This window comes from Malaya genurostris, chromosome 3, assembly GCF_030247185.1.
Source record: "Malaya genurostris strain Urasoe2022 chromosome 3, Malgen_1.1, whole genome shotgun sequence".
NCBI classification, from domain to species: domain Eukaryota; kingdom Metazoa; phylum Arthropoda; class Insecta; order Diptera; family Culicidae; genus Malaya; species Malaya genurostris.
Genome location: NC_080572.1, coordinates 810,644 through 829,391, shown reverse-complemented (window position 1 = coordinate 829,391; position 18,748 = coordinate 810,644). Strand labels below are relative to the sequence as shown.

At 37.5% G+C, this 18,748-nt stretch overlaps 1 protein-coding gene across 6 annotated transcripts in view; it reads left to right on the top strand.

The window, feature by feature from the left end:
- LOC131439289 (homeobox protein 5-like) overlaps window positions 1-18,748 on the top strand; it is a 60,013-nt gene that overhangs the window by 33,802 nt on the left and 7,463 nt on the right. The window lies entirely within an intron of this gene.

Genomic DNA, 18,748 nt, shown 5'->3' with positions numbered 1-18,748 from the left:
AATTCGATAAGTAAGAACAAAAACAAAACAATAAGATGCTGGCCGGGGTGCTACCAGATCGTGTATTTTCTCTTATTTCCTGTATGTTAATGTACGTACGTATGTAAAACATATTTTATCTAATTGTAGAATACAAATTGGTGGAGAATTGTGAATACATATTGATGTATTAGAAACCAAATCCTTCTGCCCGTTCTCGAGAATTTTTTTCCAAATTTGCAAACCGGGTCCACTGGATGGTTTTGCGAAAAATTTCCCACAGCAATGTGTAAAACAGTTGGGTTGAAACGAAAGCGTTAGTTGCTTGAAGCAGCTCAATAATTCCGGTTGTTTCGTTTGGACTTCAAATTTCAGATCGAGCGGAATATTTCTTAGATTAGATATTTCATTAAAATCAGTTTTTTTAGCGTTAAACAATATTTTTTCATGTTTAATTCCTCGCATTGATATTAAGTGTATCAAATCTGTTTTTTTTTCGACATGCTATCAACTAGCAGTTTTTGTTACGACAACCCAACTTTAATAAATCTCAAACTTAGAGCATTTTTACAAACTTTACCATTGAGAATCTCTCTAGGCAAAGATTTGAACAGTACACTTGTATAGAAAAAGTAATTTAAAGCAAAACACAAAAGTTAGAGAAAACGTAATACTCGTGTTTTTAGCGGGTGGTCTCTGTGATATGAAACTCTAGGTTTGCACGCTTAGATTCGAAATCAAAATAAAAAAAAAAAAAAAAACAGAACCGTAGGAAGACAGCTAATGCGTATATGTCAAGGCACAAACGGAACTGTTGAAATGCTACTGTTGTTACTGTTAAACGAAACAAAAAGACAAGCAGGTGACAGGACGCGATTGTCGATTGAGGCATTGGCGAAACTTTGTAAATAGTTTGTACAGGTTTGTACCACGCTACAACAAAAAATATGCAAATATTTTAAACTTTCTGATACAAGCAGAAAGGAGAAAATGTTAGTAGCAGTAGAAGAGCGTTAGTTTTATGGTTAATTTAAAGGAAAAATCATTTCTGTTGTTCAGTTAATGAGGGTAAGCAAACAATTATAATGCGTAACTTTGTATGAATAAAAGAAATACAGAAGGTGAAAAAGCAAGAGAAATTTTACTTTCATAGTGAGGTCAACTTTGTTATAATTAAACGAAACTGGACACTTTAAACGCAAATTACAAACAGCAACAGGAGTAGCAGCAGTAACATATTACAATAAATTATAGCGGCAGAGGGTAGATGAATCATGAACTCGTTCACAACTTCGTTTTGCAGGAAACACAATCCGCGAAGGGGCATTGTTAAATTGCGTTCCTTTGAAGACAGCTTTAAAATGTTTGTTCTACTTAACAGACAAAAGGATTTCGTAGCAGCAGACCTTAGTAATTTTTGCGTTTCAAACGTCCAAGTTGAGTGAGAAAAAATGTGGAAACAAAACGAATGCGGAATATAAAATACTTTATTACTGAAGATGGATGTTTGTTTTTCCTCCCGAAATGTGCTCTTTAATATTCCTTTTTCAGGTTCAGCATATTTTTTTTAGTTCTAGGGAAAAAGAGTGTAGCACAGAGGTAGCACCCAAGCCATGGCACTTACATGAATTGTATATATAAAAAAAAACAAAATAAAAGTAAACCAAACATTGTCAATGAAATTGGAAAAGCACACGAACAAATTATAAATGAATTGTACCATTAAATCGGATCCCATCACTAAAAACGTTGGTAAAAATTACGCCACAGGCTCAATTTTAAAGCACTAATGACTATTTTTCGGAACCAATTTCCTGCTAATAGAAATGATATGGCAGTTTGCGATTCAATTTCATTCAATGTTCGAATGTGTGACACATGCTTCCTAAATTCACCCTGCCTTCCTCGGTCTGTGCGGGATCAAACAAACTAAAATACCTCTGTGTACCCTTTTTTCTTTGTTTTGAATTTGTGTGCTAAAAACCCCAAATCACTCAGTGAGTATAAGTTGAGCCGTATTGCTGACTATTGCAACTAATGACGCCGTGGACGACCAAAGTGACGAAATGAGGACCGATTCCTGGAGCTTCGTGATTCCCGCGTGCAACTGTGATATTGTTGTTTATGACTGCCTTTCTCTATAGAAAGGTATTAGAATTGCTGGAAAAATCGAATATCTGAAAAACGGAGCCTCGGAGACCCATAGTGTTATATACCATTCGACTCAGATCGACGAGAATGGAAAATATCTGTGTGTATATGTGCATATATGTATGTGCACTTCTCAAAAATATTTTACCGCTCAATTTTTTCAGGGCTGACTGAACCGATTTTAACAGAGTGTACATTATTCCAGAATACTGTTTCCCAGAAAAGCATTCTCCAGCATATAAAAAGTCAAAGCTTTTTCCCCAGAAATTTATTGCCCAAGAACGGGGCGTCCACGTTTGGCATAACGAAATTTGGTAAAATGGTTATTTGGCACAATAGTTATTTTGCATAATGACCTTTTTGCATAACAGTAAATTGACAATTAACTATTTATAGGAATATGATATAAAATTAAATTATTGAGATTCAAATTGGGTGTTCAGCCACAAGTGGTGACTTTTCAGACCTATTATATACATGATTAGGTTATTACCATGAAGACATCATTTGCTTCCGCCATTCTTTTGTGTAGGGAAAATTCTAAACCTACTTATATTGTGTAATGGGGAAAAATAACGTATATACTAACTTACTAACTAATACAGAGAGCGAATCGATTCAATTGAAGATTGCATCGATTTTTGTCGGAATTTGCTTATAATATTATGTGACATTACATCTATCTAATGGTTCTATATTTGTGAGTCTGTGTAACTCATTTGTACTAAACCAGGGAAGACGCTTCAAAATCATTTAAGAATTCTATTCTGAATCCTTTGAAGCGTTTTTTTTCCTGATGGAACAACAACTTGACCAAATTGGTACTGCATAAAGCATGACTGGTCTGAAAATTTGTTTATAAATTAACAATTTGTTTTTTAGACAGAGCTTAGAATTATTGTTTGGTTTAAGAAAAGAAGCTCTTGGCTTATGAGGAAAGATAATTAATTGCGTTTTTGCTGCATTTGATTTAATTTTCCATTTTGACAGATAATCACTGAAAAAATTCAAGCTTCCTTAAAGGCGACTGCAGATCACTCTTAGATTTTCACCTGTGGCTAACAGACTTGTGTCGTCACAGAATAGCGATTTCTGACAACCAACGGGTAGATTTGGAAGATCAGAAGTGAAAATATTATACAAGATTGGAGCTACGCTCGAACCCTGCGGAACACCGGCTCGTACGGGTAGCAATTCAGATTTACAATTCTGATAGCTAACCTGAAGAGTACGACCAATTAAATAATTTTGAATAATTTTGATCAAATAAAAAGGAAACTGGAAATCAGACATTTTTGCTATTAAACCTTTGTGCCAAACACTGTAGAATGCTTTTTCTATATCTAGAAGAGCAACTCCAGTGGATAACCCAGAAGATTTTATTTGATTTTATCATGTTCATTACTCTGATAAGTTGATGAGTAGTTGAATGTTCATGACGAAATCCAAACTGCTCTGGTAAAAAAAAGAATTCTCATTTATATGAGATATCATTCTCAACAAGATAATTTTTTCAAAAAGTTTACTGATAGAAGAAAGTAAACTAATTGATCGATAACTTGATGTTTCTGTTGGGTTTTATCAGGTTTGAGGATAGGAATTACTTTAGCGTTTTTCCATCTTTTTGGGAAGTAAGCTAATTAAAAACACTTGTTGAAAATTTTAACCAAGAGTCTCAAGGCAACATCGGGAAGATTTCTAATAAGAATATTAAAGATTCCATCAATACCAGGAGCCTTCATGTTTTTAAGTTTCCTGATAATTGACTTAATTTCATCAAAATTCGTCTCAATATTGGTCATTTTGTAATAACACTTATAAATCCTTAACTATGTTTTTCATAGCAGGATCACGAGAACGTTGATGTTGTCGTCGACGAACATTCTTCAACCGAATGAGCAGTTGAAGATTGTCATCGATGATAGGAGAATTTAATTTAGTTTGAGCTTTGGGAACTGAAAGATTTCTAACTTCGATAATGTAATGATTCAAATTATCAATTGCTGTGTCGATGTCCGCAGAATTTTCTAAAATAGTTTCATGATCCACATGATTTTCAATGTGTGATCTGTAATCCAACCAATTAGCTCTATGATAGTTGAATATAGAACTAATTGGATTAATTATAGCTTCGTGGGAAAGTCTGAATGTTACAGGAAGATGATCTGAGTCAAAGTAAGCATGTGTAATTGGTTCACTACAAATGTGACTTTGATCTGTTAGAACCAGATCAATTGAACGGTACAAAAATAACGCGTTTTGTCGGTTAAGTAACTTATACCATTATCACCCTAATTCTTGTTTACGTCCGTATCGACCATACGACGAACGGATACTTTCGAACGAATACGACACGGAACGACAGAAATCAGCATTTTCGCGAAAAATTTAGTTGATTTTAGTTAGTTATTTTTTGAGACAACTAAAAAAATCTAACTTTTGCTGATTTAGATTTTTTATTCTCATTCCCTTAATAATAATAAAATATTTGTTGAAATGACTATTTTTTTTAGTTGAATTCACAAATTAAACGTACTGTCATTTCTTAGCTAAGGCACACTTCATATCCAGTCAACTAATTTTTTAGTTGAATTAAAGAAATATAATGTTATTTTCAACCAATATGAATGGTTGAATTGGCTTCTGCAATCTGCAGCTATATGGCGCCCTGTCACCGAAACGGTAACACCGTAATGACTACTAGCCACTAGATGGCACACTACTGCCGAAAAAATTTCAGACGCGGTTGTCATTTCTATATTGGCAGGTATAAATACGATGTTGTATTGGAGAAAAAGACATAAACGAAACATAAACATCATTTTCAATTTTTTTCTTCTAAATCACTGTTTTCTTCATGCTCACTGAAAACTTTGAGCACTCGGAAAACAAAAACCGAATACAAGTAGTACACCGGACGGCGCAGCTCGGAAGGTTTGAAGATACAAAAAAAACTTCATCACAATTAGAGTGAAACATTCGAAATTCACTTCACTGTTCCGCGTAAAAACATTATTACGCACAATCGCTTCAAGTGCGCACAAATTCTGAATAAATACGATTTCCACTAACAGTTTACGACATTTTTACATATCGGTTTAGAAATTTAAATAAAGATATATCGAACACATGCGAAAAACATCAAAACAATTTTCAAGCAGTTTCAATAAGACTGTCCTTTTTAGCTTTTTAATGGATTGTTTTGCTTTGACACTTCTCATGAGTTTTTGGCTAATAAACTTGTTAATAATACCCATTTCAGTTTTGTTTTCTTTGTGCTGTCCTTCAGTAATGATGGTGATAGATAAATAGAAACAATTTTTCTGATTTTAATAACAAAATTAGTTGTCAATGAGAATTTCGTGTTGGATTGAAATATTGCTGGTTTGTGTCCAGGATATTCACCAACTAAACACATTCTCTAAAAATAAGAGTTTTTTCAGCAAAGTAAATTCTCAATTTTAACTAATTTTATAGTTATTTTGGAAATTTTGTTGTTAAAATCAACTAATTCAGAAACAGTAATACGAATTAGGCGCAGAGCTAATTTCGGTCGTTCCGTGGAATAAACCATTCTTGTTTTCACTCGAATGAATTCGAACGCGACTTCATATAAATGCTAAGCCATTATGAAATCACCCCAATTCTTGTAATTAACCATATGCAAAACACTATAATGTATGCCTGTTTAGTTTCGAACGATACGTGTATTCGAACATCATTCGTACGAACGAAAAGGCCCATTCTCGTTTACAGACGAATAGACGAAATAACGTGGTTTGGATTCGTCAATTTTATGTTGCGAATCAACCGCTCGAATTCATTGAAAACAGTTTATCCGATTTCCAACAAATTTCTTTTCGAATGTAAAGGTGATTTGCAATAAAATGATAAATTTGTTAAAACATTTAGAAAGCATAGCAGTCATAGTAAAATGCTTGTTTCTTTCTGGCGAGCCTTCGAATATATGCGCGGTTGAAAATTTTTGCGCATCAAATGTTACCACATCTATTAGGTACTTTATGGAAAATACGCCACGGGTGAACTCGCTTTAATTTATATTAAATTCATGATTTTACTAATGCAATAAACATGTACTTTGCACAAAACTTTAATTTCAAAATGTTATTCACCGACTTGAATAAAATTGGTCCTGAGTACGATATTTATTTATTATGTAGCATTCGTCACTGCTTTGATGCTTGGATTATTTCTAAAAAACTATCTCCGATGCCTGTCCTCTGGCACAGGAATCGCGTTCGTACACATTCGAGTGCAAACAAGAATGGCTTGTTCGTATTCATTCGAAAGTATATGTTCGTTGAATAGTCGATATGGACGTAAACAAGCATTGTGATAGGAAATTAACGAAAACACAAGTCAAGTTACAAATGATATCATACATTCTTCATTATAACTTAGGTCTGTACTAGAACGGATGGTTAAAGTTGGATTGGCGTAACTCTTATGCATGTACGATGTTTGAAAGTATGACTGATTCGAACGTAAACGGTAATACGTATTTGACATACTTTCGAACATACCGCATACAGTGGCCCTTATTCTGCGAGTCGAGTGAGGTGACTCGACAAATCTCACCTCGCTGTCACGTGACTTTAGTTACCCTATTCTACGAGTCGACAATTGACAATAATTATGCAGTGTAATTAAAAATACAAAATAAAATTCACTGAATTTACTTCCCACTAAAATTAACAATTATCATGGTATAAATTGTAAATTCTTTGCAATTTTGTTCTCAGTTTTCTTTCTCACGCATGTGCATGTCATATAATTGAATATAAAAATCCAATTAATATAAAAATATAAAAATCCAAGTATCCACATTATGTGGTTCATCAAAAATGATCTACCTACAAGATCAACTTTTTCAAATGATCATCCAAATGAATTCGACTTCATCACTTTTTGAAGCATTTCAAATCAGATGGAAATTTGCAAATAATATTATAATGAATTTAAAATTTAACAGTGATGTTAAATAATTATTTGAATATTATAAATTGGAATGCTCGATCTTTGAAATCGAGTGAAGATGAATTTTATAGTTTTCTCAAAGTTCACCAAATTCATATTGCTATTGTGACAGAAATATTTCTTAAACCAAATGTCAAATTGAAAAGCAATCCACATTATGTGGTTCATCGATTTGACAGATTTACCGGAATGGGTGGTGGAGTTGCCATTTTTTGTCCAACGGCAAATTAAACATCGAATTTTACCTTCTTTCAATACTAAAGTTATTGAAAGCTTGGGAATCGAAGCTGAAACCATTCTTGGAATTTATTTCATCGCTGGAGCATATTTGCCATTCCAATGCACCGACGAACAATTAAATTTCTTTAAAGGCGATTTGCACAAACTCACAAGATTTCGACCGAATTTGTTCGTAATAGGGAACTTATGTGCTAAGCATGTCCAGTGGAATTGTAGAAAATCAAAACTACTTATCAATTTTAATTATTATTGAAGAAAAATATCATTATAATGCTCTATGATAGTGGCCCCAACCTTTTTATATCGCGGACAACAGGACAAAATATATAAAACCGACGGATTGCCGAAACGCAAACAGGCAGCGTACAATTTACCATCCGAAAAAAACTCTAAATTCACGCTACAGATAATTATAAAGATTATCGTCAATTAAAAGAAAAGTTAAACGGATGAGAAAATGGCGTTCAAATTGAAATGGCATAGCAGTGGGCATCATTGGATTTCGTGAAATAAAAACTTTTTCTTCTTCTAATTTGCATTCAAAATTGTTGTCTCGATAACACTTGCGATTATCTTTTGAACTTTTAACTTTTTTCTGTACTTTCTGTGTTGTTTCAAAATTTGTTCCTGTATTTTCTGTACCTGTTCCAGTATTTTCTGTATTTGGTCATGTAACTTCTGTACTCATATCTGTACCATCTCCACATTCTGTACCTTTTTTTGCACTCAATTGTGCCAGTACTTCCTATACTTGTTTCCCTAATTTCCGTACTTGGTGTTGTACTTTGTGCACTTGTTCCTGTACCTTCTTTATTTTCTCCTAAACTTAGCTTCTGTACTTGTTTCTTTTTTTTCTGTACCTGTAGCTGTCCCAGTGAATTTCTCACAGCTCAAAAATTATCTTAGGATGGAAATTATTTCGAATACTCTTAAATTGGAATAATCGAACCACTCTCATGATTACTCGAGATTAGTGAAGAAGAATGGTAGAGTGTTCTGTAAAAATGAACCATCTGACAATTGTTTTTGATTCGATCTCAACATTTTTCCCCAATTCAGGTACACACGTACACTTCGCACTTTAAAGTATTTCTTTCCTGCTCTTAACAGTCCCAAATGATTCAAGCAAAATACAACCAAAATCAGTTTGACGGTTTATGAGCAAGAGAGTGAATCATTCGAATAGGTAAAACATGTCGATGAGTTCCCAAATCTCGGTTCAATCGATGTAATTTAAAAACAGAAGGTAAACGGGATGGTTCGAGTACATTGGACGAATTTAAAATTTCGGGATACTCTGGGTTGATATAATTCGAATCGCGTTTGGGCCAATTGAAGACGTTTGGACTCAAATAAATAACCGAACTTGGCGCCAAACGGTTTTATTAATAATCTAGTATTCATATTTTGCTCTCCAGCGGGCAGCAGCATTGCATAACTCGATACGCGCCAAACAATCATTGGAGATCTAGTATGCATTGAATTGAAAACTTTCCCGAAGTATTTTCCTTATGTACTATAACCTAAAACCTCCGCATAAACGTCAATTTTCGAACAAAAAAAAATCATTTGAAGATCGGCCCACGCGTACCAGAGAACATTAGCAACACACACTTTTTTCGCTATTATTTTATATATATAAGATTATAACGAAACATTTCAAGATTGTTTTGTCAAGCTATGAAGTCAATCGAAGTAGAAATCTTGGGCCTGTGTACCAAGCTCTTGCTTCCTCGTAGAATGTCCATAGCTTCCAGAGTTTCGTTCCAATAGGCTTGAAAATTTCACAGAAAATTCTTCAAATGTTTTACTATAAGAAAATATAAAGAAAATAAGAAATGATTTTTCAAAAGTGTTAGAACCTACCCGCCCCTTATAAATTGTGGATGATATTTTTAATGAATTTTTCATTAACACTCCGTCTGACAGATGAATTCAGCCATACCTTCTTCGTTTTTCCCTTAATGCAAAGTTTAATCTGTCTATTATTGACATGAGGTTCCTGCAGCTTTCAAATTTACACCTCTATGTTCTGTACATAAATACAGACACACGCTGAAATTTGCTCAACTAAATAAATGTGAAATATACGCAATTTTTCATGCAGTTCCTTTTAATGAATTCTCAAATACGGAATCAATCCCTAAGTGATGAACGCCAAACTGGTTAGAGGACATGTTGTTTTAAGAATCTTCTAAAGCTTCAGTTTGAATAACCCTATGGGGTTATTCAAACTGTTGACGTAGGACTGTACAACTTTTGTAAATCACTGCTTCATTTATCAAATCAAAGTTGTTTGAATATTTAAGCAACAGTTTTAATATTCCATATAAACTTATTGGTGTTCATGCGAAATATTAATTCGAAAAAAACCTTTTGAGAATTTTGAATGCCCTGGAAAAAACTGTTTAGTTTGTTAGGGCTAATGAATAAAGGTGCTGATCACTGATCACTGAGACTAAGAGTCCTTCCAGATCAAAGTTCGACCATAGTACTAATTGCATATAAGATCAAGGCCCTATGCATTGAACCGCCAACCTGGGTGATTCGACAACATTCTTGAGATTAAAAGTACTATACATTTGAATTTGATCATTGGTTACTTTCAGGAAAAAGTACGCATAGAAGAGACCGCGTTTTGTCGGATGCATCACTTGTACCATTACATCTCAAAAACCGGAAGGGATAACCAGTTGTTCTTCAAATTTGATTCTCATTTCAAAAGTAGCTTTTAAACAAATCTAAGTTTGTTAAAATGCGTTTTTTCGGTTGCGTCACTTATACCAGTATATATCATGAACCATAAGTGACAGCCATTTGATTTTCGAACTTGATTCACAACCCAATAGTTGCTTTCAAACGAGATTAAGCATGTATGAATCGGTTCAGCCATCTCCGAGAAAATTGTGCGGATAATTACTGGGTTGTGCGACTGTCCATCGAGCGAATGGATGTAACTTGCAGTTTCGTCATCCACTCGCTAGTCTAACTAGCTCAGTACCACGCTCACAGTAAGTTTGTACTGCAAATCGGACAAGAGGATGACATCATTATGGCAAGCTGTAAATGAGTTATAAGCGTCCAAAATTATGACGAGCGAAGCCTCAGAGACCCATAGTGTTATATACCATTTGACTCAGTTCGACGACATCGGAAAATGTGCGTGCACTTTTTAACGAATCTTTTACCTCTCAATTTTCTCAGAGACAGCAGACCCAATTTCAACAAGCTTAGGCTTGTTTGAAAGCTACTGTTAGGCTTATAATAGTATAAGCAACGCAACCGACAAAATGAACGCGACTTACTTTACTATGAGGAACGTTGTTAAAATTTACCCTCTGAGAGAGTGATAAGTTTTTGATCTTGAATATCTCTATAAACGAGTGCGAATAAAGCCAGCATTTGACTGCTTCGCGTTCGAGAAAAATGTTCCGAACAGTGTTCATTATCGTAGATTATATCACTTATGTCATTTTATCTCCGGAACCGAAAGTGACAGCCATTTGATCTTCAAACTTGATCAATGGCCCTATAGTAGCTTTGAAACGATCCTAAGCTTGTCAGATTCCGTTCGTTATTATTGCGCTACGAAGTAAGCAGGGGTCCGCTAAGGAGTGTATCGAAAATAAGCTATCCACAAATTTTTCTTTCAAATTATGATAAAAAGCGACATTTTATTCAAACTAAAAATTGATCCTTTATTGTACGAGGTTAAACTTGAGCATAATGAAAACCGGATGAAATTTAAGTTATTCCTTCACAAATTTACGAACTTTTGATTGAACGCTCTTCATCAAGTTTCGGACAAGTGTTACATCGATTTTTTTTTACGCTTGAGCCCAAATTTTTTTTAACTCCCGCATGTTCCCAGCTGCCTTACCAGTCTTCTTGAAGACCCTCTTCACGATGGCCCAGCAACGTTCGATGGGTCGAAGCTGAGGGCAATTTGGTGGATTGATACTTTTCTCAACGAAATGTATACCCTTTTCCGCAAGCCAATTGAGAGTTGTTTTGGCATAGTGAGCCGACTCTTAATCCAGTCAAAACAGTGAAGGTGTACTATGCTTCTTATATAAAGGCAGCAATCTCTCCTGGAGACACTAAGATCGATAGATTTCGGCATCTATAGTTCCGGTAGTGTAAAAAATGGTTGACTTCAAACCACAGGTACATATTGCTTGCCATACCAGTACCTTTCGACCGAATTTCTCCACTTGAATCGACCTGTCCGCATCGCTCGCAACCTCCCCAACGACGACAGTAAAGTATTGTGGACCTATAAGGGTGTTTGAGTCCTCATTTACATAAATCTCATCGTCCATCAAAACGCATGTATCCGGACACTGCAAAAGACGCGAATACAATTTCCTTGTTGTTGCTCGCTTCTTCTGTTCTACACTTTGTTTCGAGATTTTCTGCTTCTTGTAGGTCTTCAGGTGATTTCGCCTCTTGATACGCTGGATCATTCCGACGCTCGTTTCTGCTTTTTAGACCAAATCGCGTATTGTTCTTCATGATTAGAGATACCACTTTCTGGTCCAGTTTCGGGTAGGAAGCACCGGGTTTTCTGTCTCTTCCTGGTAGCTCATCCAAAGAATAGTGTTCCCCAAACTTATTAATGATGGTTTTAACACTGGCATGATGAATTCCAAACCGCTTCGTCAATTTTCGCATAATAATAACCTTCTCACTTAGCCATGTGTCCAGAACCTTAATTTTCACTTCCTTTTCAATACGCGACATTTTGAAAACGCAGAGTTTCAACCGCACAAACAAGTAAACAAACGAAAGCTGACAGCCAAAGGCACACCATGATGTGATCTGAGCATAAAAAACCATCACAAATACATGCGTACAACACAAATGTATGTGGATAGCTTATTTTCGATACACTCCTTAGTAAATTATAAAAGAAAAAATATGATTTTGTGAAAATGTTAGACCCTTTGGTTGAGTTTACCCTACCCTGGAGTAATAAATTGTTTTCATTGATTTTTATAGACAAAAACCTTTAAACGCGTTTTCCTCGAAAGCAGGTTTTGAAAGTCCGTGTCCATTTTGTCGTCAAATTTTGTACACACTTTCTACAAATAAAGAACCAGGCCCCAACGTTTTCCTTTTCGTTGTTTATTACTTAGGGAAGGTTTAACAGCTACAAAATGGCGGATTTTTTCGTGCAAATCGTAGTTTTCACTTTGAACAACCACCAATAAATTTAAAAAATTCAAAAAAATATCAAACAGAAACGTTGGGGTCTAGAGAAACGGAATGCTTGTATAAATCACCTGAAATGTAACCGTTGGTTCCATCTGCTACTTGTGCCTCTACCACAAGCTAAATATCTGCTATACATTTATAGGAGTTTGTTCTTAGTTACCCATATTTTGGCCTATAGCATACATGTATTGGTTTGACAGGGGTTCACGATGGCCTGTCTCGTGGGATATTTCAGGAGAGAGTCATCTCTCTCTGATCACAGTAATGAACCAATTCATCAAAAGGTATCCTATAATAGATCGAAATGCCTCTACACCGTTTGTGTTCTGGAACACGATCCGGCAGGGATGAAACGCAAATTAGGAACATGTCATTTAATCATTGATTCGGCAATATTCGGCCGGACAGTTCCGCTCACGAATAATTATTGCTTTATTAAGGCTCGGCATGAGGATAATCTTTCTTTCTGTCCGTGACTTGCAACTCGGTTAGTAGTGCGCGCGTAAACTAAGCTCATTAAAAAGTTTTTCCTATAGCTAAATTAAACACAAAAGTTTTCTTAAAACTGAATATTGGATTCTTAAGACTATTAGTACGCATTACGAGAATGAAAATGTATGAAAAAGTGCTAAACGCTGTATGTATTTTTCGATAAAATAAGGAGAAGAAGGTCCATGACAGGGCCTTTTTCTTTTGCTTTCTAAAAATAAAATCCGTTGATAGTGGAGGAATTTGATATACACGAGCTGCTGGTGTTACACACGGACAGAACCGAATTCGCCATCGCGAATTTAAGAAGCCTGACGCCCGGTACAGAGCTTCGTCGAACACTTTTAGTTGGCTGTAAATGGGGCAAGTGAATCGCGGCGGAATTTGACGAGGAAGTCCTGTTTCGTTTGACCGTGCCAGTGAACCGTCCTTGGCCGCGGTACAAGCTGTTGTCAGATCTGAGCTGGTTCCAGATTCCACATTCACACGGAGTGGATGTAGCATGCAAGTAAAAACACACCCAGGTATACCTGTGACGTCACAAAGATTCTGTCTAGCTATAAGTAAACCATGTTAAAATTATGTGAAATTCAGTTTAGCGTAGGGATAGGAGGAACCTTTCACCAGAATATAGAATTGTTTATCTTACATTCATCATTTTATTGTTAATACGTTAACCGAGCCATAACGGTGCTACCAATCCTCGCTGAATTGTGAGTCCGCCCTTTAAAGATTGATTTCTTCCGCCTTTGAGCCACCCTGTACCGTGAGGATTTGTGGTGCATTTTCAACCCGGTGAAAGAGAAAGTTCATGAATAGGTGAGTGAGTGGAAGTTGCTAATTTCACTCTCTCCTGAGTGTCAGGATGGCGGGTAGGTTTTCGTGAATCGTTGTTAAGCATAACGACCCGGTAATTACTTACACAAAGCAAAGTAAGGTAGAGTTACAAATTGGCGCCCAACATAAAATTTAAAGACGACGGTTTGCATTGCTTTCTCTCCCCGGCGGAAGGAGGACGAGAAAAAAATTGGTCAATTTTTTTTGTTGGAATCGTTCTCTAAACGATTTACCAATAGTGTGTCGTGTGTTATTATAGTTTTCTATCCGTCTTCAAAAGTAATCCGAGCCTTAGAATCCCACAGCCACTTGAAAATCATCCTGGAGTTCAGTTTGAAGGAACTGAAACTGTGAAGGGTTAGTACGGTTGGATAGCAGAGTGAGTCTGTAGAGGGCACAGACGTTGACCTGGCTGGGATTTGATAGATTTGCTTTTGGTGATAGGTGGACATCTGTAGTAACATACCCGCTTACAAAATGGATGTAGAGCTGCAATTGCTGTACCAAGGGCTTTTGGTTCACCATCTCGAACGAGATGAAATTGAATATGAACTGGCCATTAGAGCAGTTCAATTCGATCACACGGTTAGCGAGTCAGCCTTGCGCAGACGATTACGCGATCGCCTGCGAGAGGAAAAAGAAAAAAATATTGAGGATATGGATTTCGGTAGGCGTAATGATTCAGTAGACGCGGAGATAGGAAAAATCGATGCGGGAGTGAAAAATATCAGAGACTACCTAGAAAACAGAGTCCGGTTTGAAGGAATCCGAGACTCGCTTAAAACGAGACTTGCGCACTATTTTGCGAGATGCTCTCGTGCACAAGATTTCGCTGAGAAGGATGAAGATTTAATAGATTTAGACAAGTTGAAAAGTTCTATACGAAGTGTAATGAGCACATTGTTCTCACTGTTTTCACCAAATCCGGCGGTTCAAGCCGAGATAGTTGCGCAAATTACTCAATCTATATCGAACCTAAAAATGCAACAAGAACAAAACAATGATTCGTCCTCCAATAGCCCCGACTCGCAAAACGAGCAAAGTAGGGAAACGGAGCTCAGCGGTCAGGATGGAGCTGGGCCTAGCAATAATAATAAACATTCTTCAAAAAAGGGTCGTAAATTGAAATCGGTACCGGATAATGTATTACCGTTCGATAAGTACACGATGTACCCTTTCGGAATACCTTACCCTTATGGGTATCCACCGGTTATGTTTGAAGAAAAAAAACCAAAAGAAACCGAGAGAATAGGAAGACGTTTCCGTTTGAATAAAAGCTCCAAGAAACGACTACCGCGATCAGACAGTACTGAATCAGTAGATACTTTAGAGTCGGAGTCCTCCAGCTCATCGCCCTTGCCATCACGTCGCAAGTACAAATCAGAAGCGCGCGGGCAATCCACAAGGAAATACCGTCCCGTTTCAGATTGGAATGTGCGATACGATGGAAAGGACAATGGACAAGGACTTATGAAATTTATACGCGAAGTAGAATTCCTTGCGAAATCAGAACGGGTAACACACAAAGAATTATTTAGATCCGCGATACATCTTTTCGGTGGAACAGCGAAATCGTGGTTTATGGCGAGTGTCGAAAACGAAGATTTTAGTTCATGGAGGGAGCTTGTTCATGAAATAAAAAAAGAATTCCTGAGTCCGGATCACGACCATGTTAGCGAAATTCGCGCGGTTTCTCGCAAACAAGGTCAAAAAGAAAAATTTCAAGATTACCACTTCGAGATGCAAAACATATTTAATTCTCTTACAAAACCGCTGTCAGAAGCAAAAAAATTCGAAATCGTTTTTCGTAATATGAGATCGGATTACAAAGGTCATGCCGTCGCGTCAAATATTAATAATCTCGCGGATTTGAAGAAATTTGGAAGACAATTAGATGCCACGTTTTGGTTTAGATACAACCCCCATGGTGAGGAAACGAGTACGCGAAATCGCGCGCAGGTCTACGAGATGAACGCGAACGCTAAATCGAGGAGAGCACAAGACTTCACGAACGGTTCTCATAAAACGCGAAATTTCTATCGGTCACAAAGAAGTAATGCCTCGGAAGACGAAAAGTTTATAAAGCCAACAAAGCACGAATCACCGAAACCCGCGGACGAACGCGAACCAAAAACCATCCGTGACTCTGATGGTGTGAGTGTGATGTTAAAAAACTATGCTCCCCCGAAAGAAGGCATATGTTTCAATTGCCGCTTACCGGGACATGATCTAAAGGATTGTAAACGTCCCCGGCACAAATTCTGCTTTAAGTGTGGTTTCCACAATGTGGACACAAAAGCATGCCCCTATTGTTCAAAAAACGAGAAGATGACCGCTTGTTAGGGCAAACGAGTCAGAAAAATGTCCAAAACCCCTACCACTTTACCGATATATGCTCGAGTCTCCCCCTGGTGGGATATCATAAAGTAGTTCATAACGAATATATTCAAACATCTGATGTCGAGGTCGATGAACATTTTATTCATGTCTCCAACGACGATAGGCCACATATTGAAGTTAGTGCATATGACATACCTTTAATAGGTTTGTTGGACAGTGGTGCGAATCGGTCTATTCTAGGTAGAGGAGCCCAACAGTTAATTCAAATATGCAAGCTGAAAGTGTATAATACCGAGGTGGATGTAGTCACCGCTAGTGGGGAAAAGTTAATAGTATCGGGATATGTGAGCCTACCCATAACATTCAACGGTACAACTAAACTTATAGATATGTTGATAATACCATCATTAAGACGCCGTTTGATACTTGGTTCAGATTTTTGGAAAGCCTTTGGGATAGTTCCATACATTCCCCAAGTATCAGTTGAGGTCGTAGATGAAATTTCCGAAGATATTGGATTGTCCGAAGCTCAGCAGCAAGAGCTAGAACAGGTCAAAACTGCGTTTAAAGCCTCTGTCGAAGGTCAACTTGAAACGACTACATTAATTAACCATCGAATCGAGCTGACCGAGGAAGCCAAAAAGCAACCTCCTGTTCGGATCAATCCTTTTCCTATATCTCCAGCGAGGCAAAACCAAATAAACGTCGAGTTAGATTCTATGCTCGAAAGCGGAATAATAGAACGCTCCTATAGTGACTGGGCTTTACGGTTGGTGCCCGTTGATAAATTAGATGGATCGGTTCGCCTCTGTCTGGATGCACGGAAGTTGAACGAACGCACTGTCAGGGACTCTTACCCTCTACCACATGCGGACCGTATACTTAGTCGGCTAGGCCCAAGTAGATACATCTCTACGATAGACTTATCGAAGGCCTTTCTGCAGATCCCTCTACATCCAAAATCAAAAAAGTTTACGGCATTCTCGGTGTTGGGACGGGGGTTGTTTCAATTCACGCGAATGCCCTTCGGCTTGGTAAATAGTCCCTCAACCTTGTCGCGACTCATGGACCGGGTGTTGGGAGGAAGTGAACTGGAACCAAACGTGTTTGTCTACCTGGACGACATAATCGTCGTGAGCAACACGTTTGAAGAGCACCTTGACATGCTTAGGGAAGTGGCTACCCGACTCAGATCAGCAAATCTCTCCATTAACTTATCTAAATCTCAATTCTGTGTGTCAGAAGTTCCCTACTTGGGGTATATTCTTAGCAGACAAGGTCTAAGGCCTAACCCCGACCGGGTCGAAGCGATAGTAAATTTCGAAAAGCCAAAATCGCTGAGGGCGTTGAGAAGGTTTTTAGGAATGTGCAATTATTATAGAAGGTTTATTGCTAACTATAGTGCAATCGTACAGCCTTTAACCGACCTGCTGAAGGACAAACCCAAGACAGTGCACTGGAAGGACTTATCCGAGAAAGCATTTGTCAAGATAAAGGAACTTTTGATCACGGCCCCTATCTTAACCAGTCCGGACTTTAGTTTACCCTTTTCCATACACTGTGACGCTAGCGATTCGGCGATTGCAGGGGTCCTGACTCAACCATACGAAGGGGTAGATAAACCGGTAGCCTACTTTTCACAGAAACTCAGTACACCTCAGCAAAGATATTGCGCCACTGAAAAGGAGGCACTGGCCGTGTTGAAGTCTCTTGAAAAGTTTCGCTGTTACGTTGAAGGAACAAAGTTCATCGTATATACGGATGCTTCAGCACTAACTTACATATTGCGAAGCAGTTGGCGAACATCATCAAGACTATGCCGTTGGAGCATCGAGCTTCAGCGACATGATATAGAAATCAAACACCGAAGGGGGGTTGATAATGTTATCCCGGATGCTCTTTCTAGATCTATCGAGGTACTCAGCTCTACTTCGGATAAATCGGAGTGGTATCACAAAATGTTTAAACGAGTCCAACAGGATAACGAGAAGACGAAAGACTTTCAGATCGAAAGTGGAATTCTGAAGAAATTTGTCGCCAGTACAGAAGGTGACGTTGACTACCATTTCGAATGGAAAACTTGCGTACCTCGTGAACTACAGGAAAGAATATTAATAGAAGAACACGATGATTCTTTACATTTGGGTGCAGAAAAAACACTCGCGAAAATCAGAAAAAAATATTATTGGCCTCAAATGTCGAAAGACGTAAGGTCTTATGTTCGAAAGTGCACGATTTGTCAAGAAAGTAAACCTAGTAATCGGTCTCAGTTTCCTGAAATGGGCCAGCAACGCCTCACCACCAAACCCTTCCAAATTATAGCTTTAGACTTTATTCAATCACTTCCTAGAAGTAAGCAGGGAAACTCGCATCTATTTGTAATAATGGATATTTTTTCTAAATTTGCACTGCTGGTACCCGTGCGGAGAATATCTACCCCGCAAGTTTGCAAAATCCTCGAAGAAGGGTGGTTTCGACGTTACTCGAGCCCCGAGAA